The sequence below is a fragment of the Tamandua tetradactyla genome, chromosome 18 (genome assembly GCF_023851605.1).
Source record: "Tamandua tetradactyla isolate mTamTet1 chromosome 18, mTamTet1.pri, whole genome shotgun sequence".
Taxonomy (NCBI): domain Eukaryota; kingdom Metazoa; phylum Chordata; class Mammalia; order Pilosa; family Myrmecophagidae; genus Tamandua; species Tamandua tetradactyla.
In genome coordinates this window covers 2,199,141-2,226,699 of record NC_135344.1, presented here as the reverse complement: position 1 = coordinate 2,226,699, position 27,559 = coordinate 2,199,141, and the positions used below count along the sequence as shown (strand labels likewise).

General features: G+C 40.1%; 1 long non-coding RNA gene and 1 pseudogene across 1 annotated transcript; one reads left to right on the top strand and one right to left on the bottom strand.

The window, feature by feature from the left end:
- The first annotated feature begins 1,382 nt into the window (after positions 1 to 1,382).
- Positions 1,383 to 27,559, top strand: LOC143662485 (uncharacterized). The gene is made up of 3 exons (XR_013165344.1): positions 1,383 to 1,458; positions 26,438 to 26,715; positions 27,419 to 27,559. It is a non-coding gene; the product is annotated as an uncharacterized LOC143662485 (long non-coding RNA).
- Positions 11,356 to 18,338, bottom strand: LOC143662726 (centromere protein L pseudogene; annotated as a pseudogene).

Sequence of the window (27,559 nt, the reverse complement as noted above, 5' to 3'; positions counted from 1 at the left end):
AACATCTGTTGCTCCCTTCAGTTTTCCAATGTCTGTCTCGTGTATTTTGGAGCTCCTTGATTGGGAGCATAAACATTTACGACTATTATTTCTTCTTGGTGAATTGTCCCTTTTATTAATATGTAGTGTCCTTCTTTGTCTCTTGTGATGTTTCTACATTTAAAGTCTATTTTATATGATATTAGTGTAGCTACTCCTGCATTCTTCTGGTTACAGCTTGCATAAAAGATCTTTTTCCATCCTTTAACTTTCAATATATTTGTGTCCTTGGGACTAAGATGCATCTCTTGTAGACAGCATATAGGTGGATTATATTTTTAAATCCATTCTGCCAATCTATATTTTTTATTTGGTGAGTTTAGTCTGTTAACACTCAAAGTTATTAATGTAAAAGCAGTTCTTGAATTTACTGATCTTATCCTTTAGTTTTTATTTGTCAGATCTATATATTGTTTTTCCTCTCTTTCTTCTTTAAAATTATTCTTACTGGTACTCTTCAATTCTGTGCTTTCCTGCAGACTTCCCTCTCCTGTCTTTTTTTTCTACTGACAGGACTCCCTTCAGTATTTCTTGTAATCAGGCCTCTTGTTGACTAATTCTTTCAGTCTTTGTCTTTGAAGATTTTAATCTCTCCCTCAATTTTGAAGGACAATTTAGCTGGATAAAGAATTCTTGGCTGGAAGCCTTTCTCCCCATGAAATAGGTGAGGCCCTCTTCAGCCACACCCCTGGGACTGCAGTCCGGTCATTTCTTCCTGTCCTCTGTCTTGTAATACCCAACAGGGGTGAATCCAGCCTGCCCTACTCCGCTGTCTTCTTGGAAGAAATAATATATTTTTCTGCTAATAAAATTATTGTATTACATTAAAAATGATATTTTGATTATTGTAATGTTTGGAAAGCCACTAAATATACCTACGGATTATGCATAAATTGATGTGACTCTATTCAAGTTGTATGTTTTAATTTAAAATGGAGAATTGAAGGTGGTGTCATTAATTTTAAAAGGGACATTTATGGTGCATAGTGAGATGTAAATTAAATTTACTTACTATAAAATGTATTGTATTTATCTGTGTTCAATGTTTAAACGGTGGCTGTATATAATAATATTAGGTGAGTCTTTTTCACTTACATATTCTTAAGTAATTACTTGAGACAAAAAGATCTTGTGCTGTGTATTTACACTACATTTTGGAAATGGGGGAGTATGATTATTGGGCCCCCGAGGCTCTGTGCGGGGGCTCGGGCCACGCGTGGGGGACTCGGTTGCTCCAGCCGCGGGGGGCTCGGCTTTCTTCTGACTGCACTCAGCTGGTCCTTGAACTGACTTGGGGACTTGGAATTCAAAGGCAGTGGCGCGTTGGGTTTCCTGGTCAACAAGAAAAGAGAGAAATAAAAGCGTTCGATTCCCAAAGGGGTGCAGGGTCAGGACAGCGGAGGCACAGTCGTGGCCTTGGTGACTGTGGGCAGCAGTTCCTGGGACGGCCCCAGGGCAGCCCAACGGCCCCGACGGCCCGGACGGCCAGGGCTGCCTCTTCCGCTTGCTCCTGTGGCCTCCCTCGTCCTGCTTCTTAGGGGCGGGTGACCTGTGGACACCTGTGGGCTGGAAGTGCACAAGCCGCCTCTCCTCGCGAGGCCCTGAGCACGGGGCACCGGCGTCACTGGCCGCCACGACCGCGGGGCAGGACGACGGCGGTGGCCGTCCCCCCCTCCGGGGCCAGGGCTGTGCGCCTTTGGGTGCGGCACGGAGGAGTCAGGAGACCAGCACCTCGCCAGCCCAGGCTTGTCTTCACCTTCCGTTTGTAGCCAGGGACCGGGCTCTGCCCTCTGCCGGAGCCCCTGCCCGTGACCTGGAGCCGCCCAGCTCCTTGCAGGGCTCCCCTGAGCGCGGCCCCGAGGTCCTGCTGCGTTTCTAACGTGGGCCTTTTCCCTCCTGATGCCTGGGGGGCTCCTTCCAGGCCACCAGCGACCCTCTGGGGCCGATGGCAGGGGAGCCACAGCTGCTGTTCTCTGAGGCAGACGACTCGGGGCCCTTTCCCTCCCTCTCCTTCCTGACCAGTCTGCACTTCCTCTTAGAAGGGACAATTTATTTATAAAACAAAGCCTAATTATGTTCCCCCATCTGTTTCTAATTATTCACTCCGGCCTCGTCCGTTCATACCTTGTTTACTGAAAGGGCCGGGACTTCACTCTGGCATCTAAAAGCAACCAGCCAAACAAACGCGAATTAACAGTGTCGAAGTTATCATTTTAGTTGTAGGACTTCTTTGAGTTTTTAAGAGGAGCCCATAAAGATCTCCTCAAGGGAGGGTGTCGAGTTGTTTAGGGTCTCCTGGGGAGGGTGGGGGCCCTGGGGAGTGGAGGACAGCCATGGGACAGGAGTGGGTGGGGGCCGAAGGGGGCACAGAGGTCAGGAGGGGCTGGGCGGCCCCGCGTGCTGGGGGCGGGGCCTTCTTGTGGACACGGGAGCTGCGGGGACCGGGCGTGGCAGGAGGGGCCAGCAGGGCAGGCGCGCGAGAGCCAGTGCTGGGCTCGGGAAGGGGCTTGCCCCGTGCTCCTGGCCCCCGTGCCCCTGACTCTGGGAAGAAGCCATGTCCTCCAGTTACCACGGGTGTGAAAGCCAACAGCAGGGCCCCGGCGGCCCCCGTGCTGAGCAGTGCGAACCCTTTCCACGTCGCACCTCGTCACTGGTTTCCCCACTAGGGGCTGAGGGCTGGCAGTGGGTCGACGGGGTGGGCTGCGCTGACCACCCCTTGGAACAGTGCTCTTCGGTCACCGAGTTGCAGTGGTCCCTGCAGGCGGCCTGTGCTGTCCCAGGGATCTCTCAGGCTGGCCCTTAGAGGTGTGGGAGCTACTTTGGGCTCCTTCCTGGCTGGTTGCTTTCAGATTCAACAAGCACCTTAACTGCAGTGTGCTCTAAACTGCCATTGATCTCGCCACAGGTTTCTGTAAGGCAGGTGGTAATGGCCCTCTTTCATCCTGATCTTAGGTACCCTCTCTTTCTTTCATTGTCTCACAGTCTGGCTAAAGGTTTGTTAGTTTTATCAATCTTTGAAAAGAAAAACAACTTTTGGTTTTGTTGATTCTGTTATCTGCTATTCCCTATGTCATTTATCTACAACCTTTACTATTTCTTTACACTAATTTTGGGTTTAGTTTGCTCTTATTGTCCTAGTTTTTCTAGGTGTGAAGTTATGTTATTGATTTGTGAATGTTCTTCTCTTATAACGTAGGCATTTAGGACTATAAATTTCCCTCTAAATACTGCCTTCATTGCATCCCATTTATTTTGGTAGGTTGTGTTTTTGTTTTTGTTCACCTCATGATATATCCCAATTTCCCTTGTAATTTCCTCTTTAACCCACTGGTTGTTTAACAGTGTGTTATTTAATTTCTACATTTTTAAAACATTTCCAGTTTTCTTTCTGTGATTGTTTTATTGTGCTTAGAGAAGATATTTTGTATGAGTTCAATATTTTTTAATTTATTAAGACTTGATTTGTGGCCTCACATATGGTCAGTCCTGGAAAATGTTCTACGTGCATTCTACATGTGAATTCTGCTGTTGTTGGGTAAGTGTTCTATAGGTATCTATCGGTTCTTTTAATTGTGTTCAAGTTCTCTATTTCCTTACTCATCTCCTCTTTAATTATTCTTTCAATTACTGAAAGTGATATATTGAAGTCTCCAACCATTATAGCAGAAATATCTGTTTCTCCCCCCAGTTCTGTTAATTTTTGCTTCATCTATTTTGGTGCGTGCATATATGTTTATAATCATTAGGTCTTCTTGCTGGATTGAACCTTTGGTATATAAAATCTTCCTTGTCTCTCATAATCTTTTTTACTTAAAGTCTTATTTGTGGGATAAATGGCTCTCATTGACTAGTGTTGCATGTAGTGTCTTTTTCCTGTCCTTTTACTTGCAAGTTCTTTGGGTCTTTGTATCTAAAATAAAACTATAAAAAGCATGGATGGTGCTTTTTCATCCAAACTCTCAATCTCTACCTTTTAATAGGCGAGCTTAATCTATTAACATTTAAGGTAGTGTGCAATTTGAAAGGATTATGTCCCCTAGAAAACCCATGTTTTAATCCTGATCCAATCTTGTAGGAGCAATCTTTTCCTTTAATTCCTATTCAATAATGTAGGTCAGAATCTTTTGATTAGATTATCTCCATGGAGATTTGACTCACCCAATTGTGGGTATTAATTTTGGATTAGGTGGAGATATGACTCCACCCATTCCACATGGGTCTTGGTTAGTTTACTGGAATCCTTTAAAAGAGGAAAGATTTTGGAGAGAGTCCCTTTTTGAGAGCCATGAAAGAGCCACAGGAGAGCAACAAGACCCACAAGAACCCACGCAGCCAGAGACCTTTGGAGATGAAGAAAGAAAACACCCCTGGGGAACTTCAGGAAACAAGAAGGCTGGAGAAAAAGCTGGCAACACTGCCATGTTCGCCATGTGCCCTTCCAGCTGAGAGAGAAACCCTAAACTTCATCAGCCTTTCTTGAGTGAAGGAAACCTTTTGTTGGTTGCCTTAATTTGGACGTTTCTATAGCTTTGCTTTAATTTGGACATTTTCAAGGCTGTAGAATTGTAAACTTGCAACCTAATTAATTCCCCTTTTAAAAAGCTATTCCATTTCTGGTATATCACATTCCAGCAGCTAGCAAACTAGAACAGGTAGTAACTGAGAAGGAAGGATTTACTTCTGCCATTTAGCAATTTGTTTTCTGTATATCTTATATGTTTTTGTTCCTTGTTCTAGTTTGCTAGCTGACTGTTGTAGTCTGCTAGCTGCCGGAATGCAACATACCAGAAACAGAATGGCTTTTAAAAGGGAGAATTTAATAAGTTGCTAGTTTACAGTTCTAAGGCCGAGAAAATGTCCCAATTAAAGCAAGTCTACAGAAATGTCCAATCTAAGGCATCCAGGGAAAGATACCTTGGTTCAAGAAGGCTGATGAAGTTCAGGGTTTCTCTCTCAAGTGGAAGGGCACATGGTGAACACAGTCAGAGTTTCTCTCTGATCTGGAAAAGGCACATTGTGAACATGGTCAGGGTTTCTCTCTCATATGGAAGGGCATATGGTGAACACAGCATCATCTGCTAGCTTCTTCTTCTGCTTCCTGTTTCATGAAGCTCCTCGGGAGGCATTTTCCTTCTTCATCTTCAAAGGTTGCTGGCTGGTGGACTCTGCTTCTCATGGCTGTGTCGTTCTTCTCTGCTCTCTTTGAATCTCTTTCATTCTCCAAAATGTTTCCTCTTTTATAGGACTCCAGAAACTTATCAAGACCCACCCGAATGGGTGGAGACATGTCATCACCTAATCCAGTTTAACAACTGCTCTTGATTAAATCACATGTCCAGGGAGATGATCAATTACAGTTTCAAACATACAGCATTGAATAGGGATTAGAAGAAATGGCTGCCTTTACAAAATGGGATTAGGATTAAAACATGGCTTTTCTAGGGGACATACATCCTTTCAAACCAGCACACTGGCGGAATGCAATATACCAAAAATGGAATGGCTTTATAAAGGGGAATTTAATAAGTTGCAAGTTAATAGTTTTTAGGCTGTGGAAAATGTCCCATTTAAAACAAGTCTATAGAAATGTCCAATCTAAGGCATCTAGAGAAAGATACCTTGATTGAAGAAGGCTGATGAAGTTCAGGGTTTTTCTCTCAAATGGAATGGCACATGGTGAACATGGTCAGGGATTCTCTCTTGGCTGGAAGGACATATGGCAAACACAGTGTTATCTGCTAGCTTCCCCTTCAGTTTCCTGGGAGGTGTTTTCATTCTTCATCTCCAAAGTTCGCTGGCCGGTGGACTCTCTGCTTCATGGTTCTGTGGCATTCTGTTGTCTTTCTCTGCTCTCTCAGAATCTCCTCCTTTCTCTAAAATGTCCCCTTTTATAGGATTCCAGTAAACTAATCAAGACCCACCTGGAACAGGTGGAGACACCTCTCTACCTAATCCAGCTTTAACAACCACACTTGATTGATTCACATCTCCAGGGAGATGATCTAATTACAGTTTCAAACATACAGTACTGAATAGGGATTAGAAGAAATGGTTGCCTTTATAAAATGGCATTCGTATTAAAACATGGCTTTTCTAGGGTACATACATTCCTTCAAACTGACACACTCCTCAATACTCCATTACTTCTTTTTTGTTTTAGTTGCTTTTTTTTTGTAGTATACCACTTTATTTTTGTTCTTCTTTCCTTTTATCTGTATTTTTAGTTATTTTTTAGTGATTACCTATGTAATTAGAATTGACACTTTAAACTAATGACAAACTTGTTTGGCTAGTACTAGCTTAGTGTTAGGAGTATACAAATTACACTACATATCTTCATTCTTCCCCTTTTATACTGTTATTGTCTCAGATTATATCTTTATACATCATATGCACATTTGCATAGAATTAAAATATTATTTTATGATTTGCTTAAGTTTTATAGGGTGGCAAAAAAGACAATTACAAACTAAAGGAACAATAATACAAGATTTTATATTTACGTATGTAGTTACTTTTTTTCTCTTATGGCTTTGACGTACTGTTTAATGTCCTTTTATTTCAGCTGGGAGGGACTCTGTTTAGCATTTCTTGTAGGGCAGGTCTTCCAGTGCTGAAAATTTTTAGTTTCTGCTAAATAAATGTCTTAATTTCTTCATTTTTGGAGGGGGTGGTGCATGGTCTGGGAAACAAATAATTTCTCCATTTAAAAAAAATATTTTTTAAATTAGAGAAGTAGGTTTACAGAAAAAACATGCAGAAAATGGAGAGTTCCCATATACCACACCCATTATTATAAACAAGTTCCATTAGTGCGGTAATGTTGTCACAATTGGTGAAAGGATATTCCTATAATTGTACTGTAAACTCTAGTGCATAGTTTACATTAGCTGTCACTGGTTGTGTTGTGCATTCCTATGGGTTTTTTAAAAAAATGTTTGTTCTACTAGCATATAGGTAACCTAAAATTTTCCCTTTTAACTGTATTTAAGTTTGTAATTCAGTGGTGTTGATTACATTCACAGTGTTGTGCCACCATCATCACCGCTCAACAGCAAGGCTTTTCCATCACTCCAAATAGAAACTCAGTACCAATTAAACATTAACTTCACAGTCCCCACCCCCATCCTTGGTTCTGGGAACCTGTATTCCAGCTTCTGAATCTCTGGATGTGCTTCTAATTATTTCATGTCAGTGAGATCATTCCATACTTGTCCTTGAGTGTCTGACTTACTTCACATGATGTCTTCAAGGCCTCATCCATGTTGTCACATGAGTCAGGACTTCATTCCTTTTTATGGCTGAATTGTATCTCATTGTATATATGCACCACATTTTGTTTATCCATTCATTGGTGATGTACATTTGGGTTGCTTCCGTCTGTTGGCAACTGAATAATGCTGCTGTGAAAATCAAAGTGCAAATATTTTTTGAGTTCCTACTGTCAAATCTCTGGGGTATATAACTACATGTGAGATTGCCAGGCCATCTGTTAATTCTATACTTAGCTTTCTGAGGAACCGCCAAACTGTTTCCCACAGTGGCTGCACCATTTTAAATTCCCACCAACAATAAACAAGTGTTCTTATTTCTCCTCATCCTTTCCAATGCTTGCTGTTTTCCATTTTTTAAATAGTAGCTATTCTAGTGCATGTGAGATGGTACCTACTGTGGTTTTGATTTGAATTTCCCTACTGGCTCATGATGTTTAACATCATTTCATGTGCTTTTTTTTTTTTTTTTTTTTTGCCATTTGTGTATTTTCTTTGGAGAAATGCCTATTCAATTTTTTTGTCCATTTAAAAAATTGGGTCTTTTGTCTTTTTGTGGTTGAGTTGTAGGATTTCTCTTTATATTCTAGATATTAAGCCCTTATCGGCCAGTGGTTCCCAAATATTTTTTTCTAATCTTCAGCTTGTCTTTTTGCTTTCATGATGAATTTCTTTGATATACAAACTTTTAAATTTTGAAGTAACTCCATTTATCCATTTTTCTTTTAGTTGTTTCTGCTTTTGGTGTAATGTATAAGAAATCATTGCCGAACACAAGTTCTTTCAGATGCCTCCCTGTGTTTTCTTCTAGGAGTTTTATAGTTTGGGTACTTATTATGCATTTGATGCATTTTGTGTTAAATTTTTTGTGTCTGTTTTGAGGTAAGGATCCACCTTCACTCTTTTGCATGTGGACATCCAGTTTTCCCAGGAGCATTTGCTTTGTTGTTGTTGTTGTTTTGTATTTTGTTTGTCTTCCCAGCACCATTTGTTGAAGAGAGTATTCCTTACCCATTGAGTGGACTTGCCACAATTGGAAAAAATCCACTGACCATAGATGTGAGGGTTTATTTCTGAATTCTGAATTCTTTTCCATTGGTCTGTATGTCTGTCCTTTTGCCAGTACCATGCTGTTTGGATTACTGCAGCTTTGTAATAGTTGTTAACATCAGGAAGTGTGAGTCCTCCAACTTTGTTGCTCTTTTTCAAGATGGCTTTGGCTATTCAAGACCCCTTAACTGTACATATGTCTGATGATTGACTTTTCAGGTCTGCAAAGAAGGCTGATGGAGTTTTGATTGTGATTGCATTATGTCTGTGAATTGCTTTGTGTAGAGCTGACATTTAACAACACCTAGTCTTCCAATCCATGAGCACGGAATATCCTTCCATTTATTTAGGTCTTCTTTGATTTCTTTTAGCAATGTCTTGTAGGTTTATGTGTATAATTCCTTTACATCCTTGGTTAAATTTATTCCTGGATATTTGACTCTTTTAGTTGCTCTTATGAATAGAAATTTTTCCTTGATTTCTTCTTCAGATTGTTAATTATTAGTGTGTAGTAATGCTACGTTTTTCTGTATTGATGTTGTACCCTGCCACTTTGCTGAATTAATTTATTAGCTCTAGTAGCTGTATTGTGTTGTTTTTCTTTTTTAGGATTGTCAATATATAGGGTGAGGTCATCTGCAAATAGGGAAAGTTTTATTTCTTCCTTAACAATATGGGTGACTTTTATTTATTTTTCTTGCCTAATTTGTGGCTAAAACTTTAAACAAATTTGAATAGCATTGGTGACAGTGTGCATTATTGTCTTGTTCCAGATCTTAGAAGAAAAGCTTTCATCCTTCACCATTAAGTATAATGTTAGCTGTGGATTTTTCCTATATACTGTTCATCAGGTAGAGGAAGTTTCCTTCTCTTCCTCGTTTTCTAAAGGTATTCATCAAGAAGCAGTGCTGGATTTTTTCAAAGGCATTTTCTGCATTAATTGAGGTGATCATGTGGAATTTTCAACTTCATTTTCTTAATGTGGTACGTTATATTAATTGATTTTCTTTTGTTCAACCTCCTGGTTGAACAAAATTTACCAAAGGGATAAATTCCACTTGATCATGGTGTATAATTCTTTTAATGTGCTGTCATATTCTGTTTATAAATTTTTCGTCTATATTCATATGGGATATTGTCTGTAATTTTACTTTCTTAAGGTATCTTTATCTGGCTGGTGTTTGGGTGATGTTGGCCTGTTAGAACGAGTTAGGAAGTATTACGTCCTCTTCAATTTTTTAGAAGCATTTGAACAGGATTTGTATTAATTCCTCTTTAAATATTTGGTAAAATTTGCCAGTGATGCCATCTAGATGTCTTTTTGGGAGGGCTTTTACTGTTTCAATCTCTTTACATGTTACTAGTATGTTGAGAACTGCTGTTTCTTCTAGAGTCAGTGTAGTAGTTTGTGTGTTTTCAGGAATTTGTCCATTCCATCTCAGCTTTCCAATTTGTTGGCATACAATTGTTCATAGTATCTTCTTACAATTCTTTTTATTTTTGTGAGGCAGATAGTAAGGTCCCCCTTTCATTTCTTATTTTATTTATTTGTGTTCTCTCTTTTTTGTCTTCGTCAGTTTGTTGATTTTGTTGATCAGATCAACTTTTGGTTTCATTGTCTCCATTTTTAAAGTTCTCTATGTCATTCATCTCCACTCTAATCTCTGTCATTTCTTTCCTTCTGCTCCCTGTGGTTCTATTTGCTCTTCTTTTTCTAGATCCTCCAATTGTGAAGTTAGGTCTCTGACTTCAATTGTTTCTTCTTATTTAATATGCGCATTTAGAGGTATAAATTTCCCTTTCATCACTGATTTTGCTGCATTCCATAAGTTTCGATATGTTGTATCTTCATTTGCATTTGCATCAAAATACTTCCTAATTTCCCTTGTGATTTCTTCTTTGAGCCGTTGGTTGTTTGGGTGCATCATTTAATTTCCACACATTTGTGATTTTTCCATTTCTTCCCCTGTTATTGATGACTAGATTTATTCCATTGTGGTCAGAGAAGATACAGTGTCTGATTTCAGTATTTTACATTTATTGAGAGTTGTTTTTTGACCTAATGTGTGGTGTACCTTGAGAACGATCCATGTACACTAGAGAAGGTGTCTGCTGCAGCTGGGTGAAGTGTTCTACATATGTCTGTTTGGTCTAGTTGGTTTACAGTGTCATCAAGTTTTATGTTTCTTTACTGATCTTGTGTCTTAATGTTCTGTTCATTATTGAAAGTAGTATATTGAAGTCTCCTATCATTAATGTAGAACCACCTATTTCTCTCTTCAAATATGTTAATGTTTGCTTCATAAATTTGGGGTTCTGCCATTAGGTACATATATATTTATAATTGTTATGTCTTCTGGTTCAATTGATCCCTTAATCAGTATATTGTGATCTTTTTTTGTTCCTCATAACACTTTTTTTCATTTAAAAAGTGAATATTTAATATAACATTGCAATAAAAATTGAACTGTTTTAAAAAAACAAGCAGATTTGGGCTAAAAAATTGTATATAAATTCTTAGTTTCCTTTTGAGGGGATTTTGATTTGCAGTTCTCTACAGCAAAACAATACTAGGAAACTGTCTTTAGAAGACAGAAATTCTCTCTGAGTGAAAGTCTAAAGGCCCGAAGGGCTTACAGATTGCAAAGACCCAAATCAGAGGTACTCTATGTTATAGTTATTCATTTTAATCTAGAAGGTTGGCATAATAAGCATTATATAGTTTTACAAAAAAGACCAACAAACAGAATCAACTCAGCATTCTCAAGAGGTTAGCACTGCAGTTCTTCATGACACCTGGCAACAGCTGATCCATTACCACCTTCTGTGTTCTTTTGGATCCTTTTTGACTTCCATCTGGGCCATCCAAAGTCAATGAGGAAAAGATGCAGAGATTGATGTCCATTTCTCCTGTAATCCATCTCAGTATAGCAAGTAGGCAATCAGTGAGGAAAATGTATGTACATAATCCATAACTTACAGTCCACACAAGACCTCACTCAATTTGAAAAATTGCCTGCTCTGTCAAATATACCAACATTCCAATAAGGTATTTATGACAGAGAAGCTTTATTTTTCCATCAGTATGTGCTGACGTTACAAATGTTGAAACATGAATTAATCTTGTGGTTGATAAATGAATTTTGAAATGTCTGTGGAAATGTGAATAGAGATAGTCCATGCACGAGTCACCTTTTTCTACTGGTGTTTTGTGGACACTGTCCCACAAAGATTTTGCATTCTCTGAGTATATGACATAGGGAATATAAAGAATTTCAGGGCTACAGCATACAGACTAAAGAAATTCGGTATGGCTGTATAATGGTCCATTTTGCATGCCATCCACATAGCAGCCATTGGGTAAGAGAAAATGCATTGATTAATAATGGACTGAAATATCAGAAAAAGGTTTTCTGAAACCAGCTTCCAATTATGACTGATTAGACTCTGCTCCATTTGCAAGGAATAAGGGAAACAGTCTCCAGAGAACTGTCTCCAGATATACGGCAGAACCATCCAATCCATACCACCTCACCTTCTGTGTTCTCACAAGGGAATTCAGGCTTTGACAGACTCCAGACAAGAAATGCTTCAGGGTCTTTTTGTGTTCCTTTCACTCCTAGGAGGGTAGAGAAAATCACTTTGATGTTGAAGTCTTCTCCCACTTACAGAGCAAGTCTTTTTTGCTTTTCAGCAGTAATGAACATACTCAGAAGTCTAGCATACTCTTTAGATTGGCATAGGAGAATCTATATAAGGGAGCTAAACTATATAAAGTCCATTCTTTATGCAGAAAAAATGCAACATTTTTAGTATCAATATCTTCCTATTGTTGTGAACACTGGGGAATTTTTCTTTGGGATGGAGTCAGGACAAATGAAGTCCACTTCCTGACTGATTCTAATCATTTCTAGAGAGGGGTGGCACCTATAAAGTAATCTTTAAGTTTTGAGGATGCATTGCAAGGATCCAATGTTAATGAAGTACCCTGATGATGCTTCACGAATCATTCTTCAGGTCTGGATACAAACCAAACTCCCCAAAGTAAAAGCATCACCAAATTGGCAGCTAAGAGAGAGCCCAGAGGAACCAGTGACAAATTCCCTCTTGCTCCATAACAAGCGAGTTCAGCAGGGGCACCAATGTGCAAGATAAGTGGACCTCCACTCCCTCAGATGTGGGATGAACCTTGTGACTTCACCCCAGGAAGGGCATTTCTGCTGTCTTGGCCACCCACCCCTGGGACCCTCACTTCTGCAGAGGCAGCTTCTCCTCTAGCACAGTGTGCCCCAATTTGCCATTCTCTACCTGAGCACTCTGGGCTGAAGCCCAGCTATGCCCCTCGACAATTTTTGATAAAATCTATTTTATCTGAGATTGGTATAACTACCTGTTCTAGTTTGCTAGCTGCCGGAATGCAACACACCAGAGACGGATTGGCTTTTAATAAAAGGGGATTTATTTTGTTGGTTCTTCAGAGGAAAGGCAGCTAACTTTCCACTGAGGTTCTTTCTTACGTGGAAGGCACAGGATGGTCTCTGCTGGTCTTCTCTCCAGGCCCCTGGGTTCCAACAACTTTCCCCGGGGTGACTTCTTTCTGTATCTCCAAAGGCCTGGGCTGAGCTGCAAGTGCTGAGATGAGGAATGCCGAGCTGCTTAGCAGTGCTACGTTGCAATCTCTCATTTAAGCACCGGCCAATTAAGTCAAACATCACTCATTGCAGCAGACACGCCTCCTAGCTGACTGCAGATGTAATTGGCAACAGATGAGGTTCACGTATCGCTGGCTTATGTCTGCAGCAACAAGGCTAGGTATGCTCACCTGGTCAAGTTGACAACTGAATCTAACTAACACACTACCTTAGTTGTCTTTTGGTTACTATTTTCATGGTATGTTTTTTCACATCCTTTCACTTTTGACCTATTTTTCTCTTTGAATTTAAGAATGCTTGTATACAGCATATAGTTAGACCATGCATTTTTATCTGTCTGTCAGTCTCTGCCTTTTTACTGGAGAGTTTAATGCATTTACATTTACATTAATTACTGATAATGCAGGACTTTCTTCTGCCGATTTGCTCTTTGTAAGTCATACTTTTTCCCTCAATTCTTCTGTTTAAGAGGCACTTTCATATTTGTCTGATATTTTGTATTGTATCACTTTCAGTCCCTTCTCATTTCTTTCTGTATATATTTTTCATATATATATTTTTTCAGTTACCATAGGGCTAACATTTAAGATTCTAAATTTATAACGATCACATTCACTTTGACTCCAAATTAACTTCACTATCATAAACATACATTGTTCCCATCCCTCTCTGTCCCCTTTTTGTTGTACATTACAAATTATATCTTGAAACATTTTATGTTCAAAACCATAGACTTATCATTACTTTTTATGCATATGCATTTTAGAAACTATACGAATTAAAAACTGGTGTTACATGTCAAAGAATGCAATACAATGATGCTGACATTTACAATAACCCATATGGTTACCTTTATCAGGGTCTTTTTTTTTTTCTTTTTTAAATGCATGGGCAGGCACTGAGAATTGAACCCAGGTCTCTGACTTGGCAGGTGAGAACTCTGCCTGCTCAGCCACCATGGCCTGCCCTATCAGGGGTCTTTATTTGTTTATGCTGTTTCAGTCCACTACTAACAATTTGTCCCCCCAGGCTAAAGAACTCCCTTTAGCATTAAATGCAGGTCAAATAGTGATGAACTTCCTCAGCTTTTGTTTATCTGGAAATACCTTAATATCTTCCTCACTTTTTGAATGACACTCTTGTTGGATACAGAATTTTTATCTTGCAATTATTTGCTTTCAACACTTAAATATTTTATCCCTCTGTTTTCCTACCCCCATGATTTCTGATAAGAAATTGGCACTTAATCTCCCTTGTGCATAACACGTTGCTTTTCTCCTGCAGCTTTCAGAATTCTATCCTTGCCCTTGGTGGTTGACAGTTTGACTACCTGTGCATCATGGCATGGTTATCTTTGAGTTGATCCTTTTAGGGGGTTCATTAGTTTTCTTGAATGTGTATGTTCATGTCTTTCATTAAACTTGAGAATTTTTCTGCCATCATTTCTTTGAATATTCCTTTCACCCTGTCTCCCTTTCTTTTCCTTCTGGGATTCTCATAATGATTATATGATGGCATCCTATAGATTTCTTAGATTCTGTTAGTTTTTTTACATTCTTTTTTGCTGTGTTATTCCAACTATTGTGTCTTCAAGTTCAGTGATTCATTCTTTTGCTGGTTCCAATCTGCTGTTGGAATCCTCTAGGGAACTTTTCATTTAGTTATTGTAGTTTTTAACTCCAGTATTTCTCTTTGGTTCCCTTATAAAATTTCTATATATCTTTATTAAAATTCTCATTTTGTGCATTCATTGTTTTCCTGATATCCTTTGGTTCATTCTCTGTTTTATCCTTTATCTCCTTGAACATATTTTAGGATCTTTTTTAAAAGTCTTTTTCTGGTATGTCCAAAGCCTGATATTCTTCATTGATGGTTTCTGGATTTCTATCTCTTTCTTTTGGATGGGCAATTTCTTGTTTCTTTGTGTTGTAATCTTGTTGAATGCTGTACATTTTAATATTTTAAAGTGTTAACTCTGTGATTTAGTCTGTTCCTTACATGGTATTCAGCTAGTGCAATGGAATATATTTTCTTTCATGCCAGGAGCTGACGAAAACAAAAAAACCAATGCAAAAAACACCATCTCCAGTCTTTCAGATTGGCTCTGCATTGTTGATACTCTCCTCTGGAGAAAATGTGAAGAGTACGGTCATCTCAGCTGTCTCTGGGCATGACTCTTGCCTTGGGCTTGCGCTTGCATGTTGTCTTAGGGTCCCCCATTTACAGGAATTTGAATGCCGTCCTACTCCCTATGACTTCTTCATGCAATAGACTTCTCCCCACTCCTGGGTGCTGTCTTATATGACTTAGAGCAGTGTTTTAGTTAAAACTGCTAGAATGTAATACACCAGAAATGGAATGGCTTTTAAAGGGGAATTTATTAAGTGGCCTTATAGTTCTAAGGCCATGAAAATGCCCACATGAAGACACCAGTAAGAAGTTATCTTTACTCAAGAAAAGTTAATGTCATCTGGAACAGCTCTGTCAGCTGGGAAGGTTGCTGGCTGGCATCTGCTAACTTTCTCTCCTGGCTTGTTTCATAAGGCTTCCCCTGGGGCATTTTCCTTCTTCATCTCCAAAGGTCTGTGGTTGTATGAGTTCTAAAACTTTTTCCAAAATAGTTCCCACTTAAAGGGCTCCAGTAAGCAACCCCACCTTGAATGGGTGGAGATACATCTCCATGGAAATCACCTAATCAAAAGGTACAACCCACAACTGGGTGGGTCACATATCCATGGAAACAATAAAAAAAATCTCACCCACTGTTCTAGTTTGCTAGCTGCTGGAATGTGATATACTAGAAATGGAATGGCTTTTAAAAAGGGGAATTTAATAAGTTGCTAGATACCTTGATTCAAGAAGGCTGATGAAGTTCAGGGTTTCTCTCTCAAGTGGAAAGGCACATGGTGAACATAGTCAGGGTTCTCTCTCATTCGGAAAGGTATATGGTGAACAGAGTCATCTGCTAGCTTTCTCTCCTGGCTTCCTGTTTCATGAAGCTCCCCAGGAGGAATTTTCCTTCTTCATCTCCAAAGGTTGCTGGCTGGTGGACTCTGCTTCTTGTGGCTATGTCATTCTCTGCTATCTCTGAATCTCTCACTTTCTCCAAAACGTTTCCTCTTTTATAGGATTCCATAAACTAATCAAGATCTACCCAAATGGGTGGAGACATGTCACATCCATGTCTCCACCCACTCTTGATTGAGTCACATCCCCAGGGAGATGATCTAATCACATATTCAAACATACAGTACTGAATAGGAATTAGAATAAATGGCTGCCTTTACAAAATGGGATTAAGATGAAACCATGGCTTTTCTAGAGTACATACATCCTTTCAAACCAGCATGCCCAGCAATACTGAATGCAGATTAAAGGACATGGCTTTTCTGGGGGATACAACAGTTTCAAACTGGCACAAGCAGTTAAGGTAATCCTTTATCCCAGGTCACTTCAACTTAATTGTTTCTTACCCTCCTTTCACTGTCTGCAAGGTGCTTCTGTCTGCAGGGCAAATTCTGGGAGGGCAAGCCTGAGAGGAGCTTCCTAGTTCATCCTTTCAGGTTGCCACCTAATAGATTGACAGGGTTGTACAGGCACTCCACATGTGCACAGGGGTTACTCTGCTCCCTCTGAAAAAGGACCAGGATTCATAATGGAAGCACAGCCTGGTTACACACCTGGCATGGTGGGGGTGGGGAAGGGGGTACCAGGTTTGCCACAAGATTCTCCTACTCTTTTTAAAGCTATGTTTTCTTGTTTTGGCCCTTATTCAGTTACTGCAACCCTTTATCTTTTTTCACAGTTTTGAGGAATATGGCTCTGAAAATTTTTTCTTAGCCATAAATCCTGTGGGGAATGGCTTCCTGAAGGATCGTCACCATCTTAGTTGATCAAAAGCCCTCTCCTTCTGTTTTATTGGGGGTGGGGTGGGGTGGGGTGGGATGCATGATCTGGAAATTGAACCTGGGTCTACCACATAGAAGGCGAGCATTCTACCACTAAACCACCTGTGCACCCCCTCTCCTTCATTTTTGAATGTAATTTTGCCAAATATGGAATTCTTGGTTGGCTGTTTTTTTTCCTTTAAGGACTTTAAGTGTGCCATCCCATTATCTTCTGGCCTCCCTGGTTTCTGATCAGAAATCTGCTGTAATCTTACTGGCGATTCCTGGTATGTGACAAGTCACTTTTCTCTTATTGCTTTCAAAGTCCTCTTTTGGTTTTTGAGAATTCCACCATAGTTCATCTCGGTGTAGGTCTCTTAGAGAAAATCATGCTTGGAGTCTGTTCTGAATCCCAAATGTGTATAATCATGTCTTTATCAGATCTGGAAAGTTTCTGGCTGTTATCTTCCTTTCTCCCTTGTCCTTCCAGGACTCCAATGATGCGTGTGTTGGAATGCTTGACAGTGTTGCACGAATCCCTCAGGCTCTGTTAATTTTTCTTCATTATTTTTTTCCTGTTTCCTTTTCTTTCTGATCCTCACACATTGAATAATTTCAGTTTTCCATGTCTTCAAGTTTACCAGTCCTTCCTTCTGCCTGTTCAAATCTGCTCTTGAATCCATCTAACAAGTTTTTCATTTCAGTTACTGTACTTTGCAACTCCAGATTTTCTGTTTGGTTCCTTTCTATCATATCCATCTCTTTATTTTGTTCAGACAATGTTTTGCCAATTTCTTTTAGTTCTTTGCCTATGAATTCCTTTACTTCTTGAACATATTTAAGACAGTTCACTTAAAGTCTTTGGCTAAAATCACAATGTATGGGCTTCGTCAGGGGTGGTTTCTGGGCAAATTCTTTTTCCCCTATAAATAAACCATACTCTCCTGTCTTTGTGTGTATATATGTGATTTGCAATCTTTGTTAAGAATTGGACATTCTGAGTATTGTATTGCTATAATTCTGGAAACCAAATTCATACTTTTCTGGGATTATGAGGTTGTTTTGTTGTTGTTATTGTTGAAGACTTGAGCCATTAATTTGTAATTTTCCAAAGTATTTTCTCCCAAATGGGGAAATGGAAGGAGAATGGAGGAAAAAACTTGCCTCTTTAAGACTGTGCCATGCTTCTGCCTGAGGGAGACAATCAGTGTCCACCATCAGAGCTGGGCCCCAAGTGATCTGAAGTAGCTGATCAAAAGCTGTGGTCAGCAATCAGGACACACACACGCACATGTGCACACGTGCGCACACATGTACACACGTGTACTTGCACACTCACATGCTCACACTCCTTGGCTCTGGGGGACGGGGTTCATATAGCCTACGCTGCTGTAGAAGCTGCACCAGCAGCCCAGGCTCTCGGCCCTACTGCCTGCCATGCGGTGGTGGGAAGAGGTAGGGGCTGGGAGCCGCTGCTCCGAGGGTGAAATTCACTCACATTTACCACAATTTACCAGCCTCTCCATTCAGCTCCTCCCTGGGTGCTGCACGCATTCCACTGGACTCCAGAGTTTGGACCTGGTTGACTCAGTTCCTACAAGTTCCATAGGAACTGATTCTTGGAGCTTCCTACTCTCCATCTTCCCACAATCCTCTCTAATCTTAAACATGTTATAAAGTTTTTATATATAAAAATTATTTTTTTCTCATACCAAATGTGAAGCTAAATCTGAGATTTCATTTACGGAAATTCCAACCCCATGTTTAAATGTTGGCAATTTAAACTTTTGTGGAAGTATTGAGAGTTACTTTCCTAAATCATAAAATCCAATATTCCTTTTTTTTTGGTTTGTTTTCTGGACTATGGCTAACCCATTCAAACAGAAAGTAAATTCTTAATACTCTGAAATTACTTTACAGTATGAAATTCCTTTTTTGTTAGTATTTCATTTATTTTTTTGTGGTATCAATCTAAGAGTAACCTAAGATACACTACTAAAATGGTTTGGCAAGAAATGCTTCATCTAGAGTTTTATAAACATGCTCAAGTGACTGAGATGAATGAGTCATAGTATTCTTTAACAATGGCATACTCTGTTATTTAATTCTGTTCTACTAGTCAGGAATATTTTATAAATAAAATCTGTCTATGTCATGCAAAGTAAAAGAAAAAAGTAAATGGGAAAAAAAGCAAGTTGTACTAAATGTGATCTGTTGTGTTTCCTGTTAATATTTGTTCCCTGTTTACTCATTTTCTCAGAACTCAGGCCAATAATTTAAGAGAACCATGTATAAGAATGAGAGTTTGCAGACTATTGTTGGGGTCATCTAACCGCACTCACCCCACTCCTTTCTGCTTCCTCCTGACCTGCTGGGGCTGGAAGCCTGCAAACTGCACTTCCCAGAACTCATTCCTCGTAGGTCCCAGCTCTGCCTTTGAGAACAGCACTGGTGTGAGGTTTGGAAGGTGGGAACAGGCAAGTGTATGTCTTCAGCTTTCAGTAGCCTTGAGTCTTACCAGGGGTTTCTGGGCATCTCCTGAACCACAAGTAGCCGAGGTCCCTGCTGCTTCTTCCTTTGACACCTGTCATCCTGATTTCCAGAATGACAGCAGAGATTTTCCTGGCCTTCACCTTCCCAGGCCTTCTACTTCTCTGTGTCAACAGAATGATTTCTACTCTCCCAACTGAGCCCTGGCGAATAGAGTATTTGGTGACCATACAGGGTGCTCTGGGATTGGTGACCTGACCAGCATGGATTTGAAATCAGTAAAAGGTCTGAACCAGCCAGGATCCCAGCAGGAGCACAGATGGCATATTCAAAGACTGTTTGCAGATGCCTGGATGCTTTTTAGGGTTCCAACAAGGGATAAGAAGCACCCCAAGATTGGTAACAGCAAGAAGCTGTAACCACTGCAGGGCATAAGAAGACTAGGGGGATAAGCTGTATCTTAGGGCTGGTGTAACAAAGCACCACAAACTGGTGGCTAAAACAACAGGCGTTTATTCTCTCACAGTTCTGGAAGCTAGTTCAAAATGAAGTTGTCAGCAGGACTGCATTTCCTCCAAAGAGATGTCTGTAAGTATATTAGTTAGGCCCCTCCAGGGAAACAGAAAGGATATAAATATGCAATTGGAGTCACCACCTGGTTAAGTTTATGATAATCCACTACTATCCTCCAAGACCCATCTGTTATCTGCACATGCCAAATAGGAGAGTTGAATGGGGATGTGGTGGGAATCACCACCCCTGCATTCTTCAAGTTCTTAAGAGTGGCAGTAATCTCTGCAATCCCTCCAGGAATCCAGTATTGTTTCTGATTTATTATTTTTCTAGGTAGGGGCAGTTCTATTGGCTTCCACTTGGCCTTCCCTACCATAGTAACCCTCACTCCATGAGTCAGAGAACCAATGTGGGGATTCTGCCAGTTGCAAAGTATGTCGATTCCAATTATGCATTCTGGAACTGGAGAAATTACCACATTGGGTTCAGGGACCCTCTGGACCCACTGTGAGATGGACCTGAGATAAAACTCCATTGATTACCTGACCTCCATAAGCCCCCACTCTGACTGGTGGACCAGAGTGTCATTGGGTCCCCTGGAATTAGTGTCACACCTGAGCCAGTGTCTAATAATCCCCCAAATAACTGATCATTTCCTTTTCTCCAATGCACAGTCACCCTGGTAAAAAGGCCATAGATCTCCTTGGGGAAAGCTGGGAGGAAGGTTAACAGTGTAAATTTTGGGCAGTGTAACAGGGTCCTTCTCCAAGGATACCCAGCTCTCCCATCAATCGAGGGGCTCTGGGTCTAAACCATCTCAAGTCTGGGAATTGATTAAGGGGCTGTGGCTCTGTTTTTGTGATTTGAGTTATACTTTTGTTCACTTCAAGTAAGAATTGAAGTGAACTATCCATCTATTTTACTTCCAGGTACTATGATCTACTAGCCAATGCCATAGGTCTCTGAATCAGACTATTCTGATTACTGCTTTGACTTTGCTGTCCATTATGGTGGCCACACCCACCTCATCTTTGGCAATTAGGTGCTACCACTTGGCTTCTGCCAACTTGGGATGCAATCGCCCCAGTGTGTTTAAGGACCCCAGTTCCATGACATCAGTTCCCAGAGTAACAGAAGAGTGACCCCAGAGCTCTCAGGGCAATGGAGTCAGTCTCACGAATTTACTCCTCAAGCCCTGGTGAAGATGGGTCCCTGGGGTGTGTGAGCAGGTCTCCCATGATAAATCCACTCTAACATTCCCATCTCTCTCAGCCTCTGGACACTTCTCCCCACTTCCACCCCCCATCTCGGCAGTTCTGGTCTTTTAACCTCAGGCAATGTCGGCCACATTTTGGTCTTTGCTTCAGCCAACTACTTGCACAAACTGTTCAGATTCCTTTCTAACCTTTCAAGCTACCACACTGAACCCAGAAACTCTGCTTAGTGCACCCATATCAATGAGTTCAGCTTGATTTAACTTTATGTTGCATCCACCATTAATTATGCATTTCTACACACATTTCCTTGATTTCTGGCCATATGAATTGGAAAAAATCATACAATTCTTTTGGAGTGTAGCAACCCCTCTTCGTGGATCACACTTCATACCTCACCTTTTGGGGCTTTGTTGTGATTTCAGTTTAGTATAACTCTGGAATAAAAGAGGTGGTGGGGGTAAGTCATGAGAAGAATTAGAAGTGGCTTGAGTTCTAAAAATGATTATGGTGATGGATACACAACTATGTGATGATATTGTGAGCCACTGATTATATACTTTGGATGAACTGTGTGTGAAGATATGTCAATAAAAATATTAAAAGGAAAAAAACACCTAAGGCTTGAACTGAGACTCTATAAAGGTTTCATGCACTAGGTTTGCCTTCCTGGAACATATAATTTCCAGAGGATTCCTAGGCCAGGAAAATCCTGAAACCTGGAAGGACCAGCCTCCCTAATATTATCAACTAATTACATCCCCCTATCTTTTAGTGTTGATGCATGAAAATGATGAACGGGAATTGCTTAAAGATCCCTATAGATTGGGAGAAGAAGCAAAGAGAAGGAGTTATAACCAAAGAAATAGGGTTTAAGAAACAAGTATGACTGCTGAATCACTATATTGATGTTTCTTCTAGCCTCCAGTATTAGGAAGCAGCCAGAAGGAAAAATCTGAAATAGTGAAATGGTAATCCATAACAAACTCTGAAATATGTTCAGTAATTACTTGTGAAAGTGTACTTTGAAAATTATTTCTTTTTCTTTCTTTTCTTTATATATATGTTATATTTCATGATAAAAAGTCTTTAAAAAATGTCTTGAAGCCAGCTCCCTCAGGACATCCCATTGCAGTTTCATCTGTTGAAACAGGATTAATCTCTTCAGACAGAGGAGTGAAGGCTGTTTCCTCCAGAGAGGCAGGCACAGGTCTACCAGGCACAGTGGGTTGAGTCTCTTCAGATGGAGGCTGGATGGCTTGTAGCTCAGGGCAGACTGGAGGTGGGGTGGCTGGTTCCTCAGAGAAAACCATTACATCTGACAAAGACTTATCAGAATCTAGGGTTTCCATGTCCCCAACATCATCATCAACCCAAATTTCAGGATCTCATTCCTTACCAATCAATGCCTTCACTTTAACAGCAGACACCTTGCACAGTTGGGAATTCAATTTATGTTGTAATTCAGTCACTCACATGATGAGAATCTGTGTCAGGTTTTCAGAAATCTCAAGTCTATGACTAAACAAAATAAGAGTTTCTTTCAGGAGACATATAGAAACTTTCATGTCCTTCATGCAGTGTTTATGCTGGGAATTTGAAACAAAAGAACAAATATGCTCTGGTTTCTTTCAGAAAATACTTCTAAGAAAATTGAAACCTAGATTGTAAGTTCTTAGAGCAGCCAGACTTTAAAGTTGTAAGTGTATTTCTAGATTCCCAGACACTGAGCTATATGTGTATAATTTGGTTTTTCCTGGAACTTTGAATACCTCTGTGACACCTAAGACTCAGAGCTGGAGTTCTGCAGCTCTGAAAGTCAGCGTTGCTACATAGAGTAACAGTTAAAGAACCCAGAAAAGAGAACAGGCTTCAATTAGAGATAAAAATGAAGCTGATCTGGTTGGGACTAGGGTAAATCAGAATACAGGGCAAATGATGATAGTGTGTGTATTCTAGACCTTCACCTACTGTATGAGACCAAAGGCAGAGAGGTTTATTATGTCAAGAACCTAAATTTTCTGTAACACACACTCCAACTCAACCTGTCCGGGTAGCTCAATTAAGCAACCCAAACACATGGAGCCCAGAATGGGAATGAGGGCTTGTAATTCTGGATAGCTTAATGTATTACCCATAGAAATTCCAGACTATGGTGGGCTGATACTTTAAAGTGTTGGTAGATGAAGCTATTGAGCTGTGTTCTAGTAACATTGATTCTTGAAGACAATTGTATAACTATATGGATTTTACAGTGTGACTGTTTGATTGTGAAAACCTTGCGCCTGATCCTTTTTTTACCCAGGGTATGGATAGGTGAGTAAAAAAATAAGGATAAAAAGTAAATAAATAATAGGGGGAATAAAAGGTAAAAAAAATGGGTGGATTGAAATATTAGCAGTTAATGAGAGGGAGGGGTAAGGGGTATGGATGTATGAGTTTTTCCTTTTTTAAATTTCTTTTTCTGGAGTGATACAAATGTTCCAAAAATGATCATGGTGATGAATACACATTTATGTGATGATACCGTGAGCCACTGATTGTATACTGTGTATAAACTGTGTATGTATCAAGATTTCTCAATAAAAATATTTTTTAAAAAAGCATTGGTAGAGTCCCTTGGTGGACTGTAGAAAACATATGGAACTGTTAAATTTTCTCATCTGGGAAACCACTGGTACTCTCTCAAACATTAGGGACTCCCAAGAAAATAGGCCAAGCCCTTGTTTTAGAGGCTTTCCCTCGTGAAACTTGTTTCTGTAATGGAGAACCTAAGACTACCTGTAATTATGCCTAAAAGTAGCTTCATAGAAACCTCTTTGGTTGCTCAGATGTGGCCTCTCTCTAAGTCCAACTCTGCAAGGAAAATGATTACGTCCCCCCTAAGTCGGACATGACATCCAGGGTTGAGCCTGGCCCCGACACTTTGGTATCAGCAGTGCCTTCTGGACTAAAAAGGGGAAAATAAGTATAACAAAATAAGGTATCAGTGGTTAAGAGAGTTCAGGTGAAGTTGAGAGGCTATTCTGGAGGCTACTCTTATGCAAGCTTCAGTTAGATATTGCTAATTGCCATGGTTTGCCAAATCCCAAACAACATTGTCCCTGTTAAGTTTTAAAAAAAAAAACCTAGTTTTTAAAAACACCTCTGAGACACTACACAAGTTTCATGTACTAAGTTACTCTCTTGAAACTTACAACCTCCAGATGGGTCCCTGGACCAGATAAATCCTGAAACTCACAGGGGTCAGCCTCTCCAAGAACATCAACTAGTTCCATCCCCCTATCCAATACTGTTGACACTCCTTTTCAATTTGAAAAAATTAGAATGGCATAGCCCAAAGACCCCTTTAGATTGGGAGTAAGATCAAAGGAGAAGGAGGAGTTGTAACAGAGAAGATCGAATTTAACAAACAGTATGACTGCTGAGTCACTATAATAATATTTCTTTTAACTTTCAGTTTTTGGAGCAGCTAGAAGGAAAAACCTGAAAATGTGGAATGGTAATCCATACTGTGCTGGTTTGAAAGGATATATGTCCCCTAGAAAAGCCATGTTTTAATTCTAATCCCATTTTGTAAAGGCAGCCATTTCTTCTAATCCCTATTCAGCATTGTATGTTTGAAACTGTAATTAGATCATCTCCCTGGAGGTGTGATGTAATCGAGAGTGGTTGTTAAGATGGATTAGGTGATGACATGCCTCCACCCATTCGGGTGGGTCTTGACTAGTTTCTGAAGTCCTATAAAAGAGGAAACATTTTGGAGAGTGAGAGATTCAGAGAGAGCAGAGAACAACAACATAGCCACGAAAAGCAGAATCCACCAGCCAGCAACCTTTGAAGATGAAGAAGGAAAATACCTCCCGAGGAACTTTATGAAACAGGAAGCCAGGAGAAGAAGCTAGCAGATGACACCATGTTTTCCATGTGCCCTCCCAGATGAGAGGTACCCTGATCGTGCTCACCATGTGCCCTTCCAGCCGAGGGAGAAACTCTGACTGTGTTTGCCATGTGCCCTTTCACTTGACAGAGAAACCCTGAACTTCACTGGCCTTCTTGAACAAAGGTATCTTTCCCTGGATGCCTTAGATTGGACATTTCTATAGACTTGTTTTAATTGGGACATTTTCTCGGCCTTAGAACTATAAACTAGCAACTTATTAAATTGTCCTTTTTAAAATCCATTCTGTTTCTGGTATATTGCATTCTGGCAGCTAGCAAACTAGAACATATACCAAAGTTTAAAATCTGTTCTGTATCTGCTTGTTAAAATGTACTTTGAATATTATTGCTTTTTTTTGTATAATATGTTATATTTCACAATATAAAATGTTTTTTTTAAAGATTGTATCTAGCATATTTAGGAAGAACCAGCCAACATCATTATGCTTTCCAATGCTGCAAAATTCTGCTAAGTCTTCAAATACACTCACCCAAAGCCTTGCTTCTTATAAGCATTTGAGTAGCAATATCCAGTGGTGGTATTTTGCATGTCTGTATTGCCAATTCATGCCATGGACTATTGGTACCATCTTGATAATTGGAAATAAGTCATTAATGCCTTTGAATCTAACCAGAGTAGAGAACTAATTCTCAAAACCTCAGAACCAACTCAGAAATATCATCCTTAAGATTCTGTTTCTCAAGAACCACTCCCAGTACCAAATCTGTATGAGTTTTCTCCAGGGAAGTAGAACTGACAAGATATATATATAAAGTGTATATATTATATATAATGCAAACATTGTTTACATATTACATATATAGATATATATCATGGGAATTGGCTAACTCAACTTTGGGGATGGGCAAGTCCAAATTCTGTAGGGCAGGCTACAAGCAGTTATTTAAGTTATCACCAGGCATTTCCTGGATGAAGTGGCTATGAAGGCACAGCCTTAGGAGATCAAGTGGCTACAGCAATGGAATCTGTTGGAGAAATGATGACTGCAAGGGTCATGAAGGAAGTTATGAGCAATACCACCTCTGCCCGAGATGGACCAGTATCAGCTCATGAGTTGTGATGGACAACTGCATTGCTCTCAACTTCTTGTTGGCTAGTCACGGCAGTGTCTGTGCCATTTCTAATACTTCCTGCTGCATTTGGATCAATGAAACAGACAAAGTAGAACAGGCACTATATTGCCTTAGGGGGAAAGTAGTTTGGCTCTCTAAGGTTGCTCCAAATGGCCTGTGGGATCTGTTCTCTTGGCCTGGGTTGGGCACTTGGGGTTCCTGGTTCTGAAGCATCTAACAAGGACCCTTAATTGTTCTTGTATTGTCACAATGGTCATGATGCTGATATGCTTCTTTCCATCCAGTCTTACATGTTTCTGTGCAGCAGCTCTCTTGTCAAATAATGATGATAATAAATAACAAAAATGCCAAGAAGATCTTGCAGTACAGTTGACTGTGGCTACATCTGGACACTCCCTGGACAGTGGAGATCTGGATCTCTGTCTTCCCTGAATTGGCCAACATCTTTCAGCAAGAGAATGACCAAAAAGGAGGGGACTGAGAGACTGAATATACAGACAATGGCCAGAATGTATATGCCCACCGTCTCTGCAGCCGGCAGCCCGCAGTGGTCAAGAGCTGGGTAATGGCTGCCACTTTCCTTATGTTTTGTCCCACTTCCAACAAGAGAGCCCAAATATGTTCCCCAAACCATTATAGTCCATATATTAGTTTCCACTGGCTACTGAAACAAATTACCACAAACTCGGTGGCTTAAATTAACAGATATGTATTGTCTCACAGCACTGGAGAGTAGAAGTCTGATATCAGGGGATTGGCAGGGCCATGCTCCCACTGAACCTGTAGGGCAGAATCAGTTTTTGCCTCTTTCAGCTTCTGGTGATTTGCTGGCAACCCTTGTGTTCCCTGGCTTGTAGCTGTAGCACTTCAATCTCTGTCTCTGTTGTAACATGGTTTTTCTCTCTGTCTCTACCCATCTCTTCTCCCTTCTTATAAGGATACCATTAATACTGGGTTAAAGGTCCACCCTACTCCAGCATGACCTCATGTTTTTCATCTTACAGTATCTCTACTTTTCCTAGAAACTAGACATATAACTCTCAAGTTTACTTAGCATTAATATGACTACACATAATTAAAATTCTATATGCAAAACATGACCTTTATTACAGAACTCGGCATTCTTATGAGGTAGCTTGTAAACAATACAGATTACTCTTTTCTTTTCTGACCTAATGAAACACTGACACTGATAATGCACTCCCATAAGTCTTTCAACATGTATTTAAATTGACTTAAGTAATGATCCCTCTCTTTTGCCATAGGTGAAAGAAATACCTCAATTTCTGCCCTAAAAAAATGGTTATCCCTGAACTATCAATTTTCGGCAAATGGACACCAGAAATAGACTATGGATAAATCTAAGACTTTTGCCTAAGCAATTCAGAAAGGACTTTCAAAAGAAC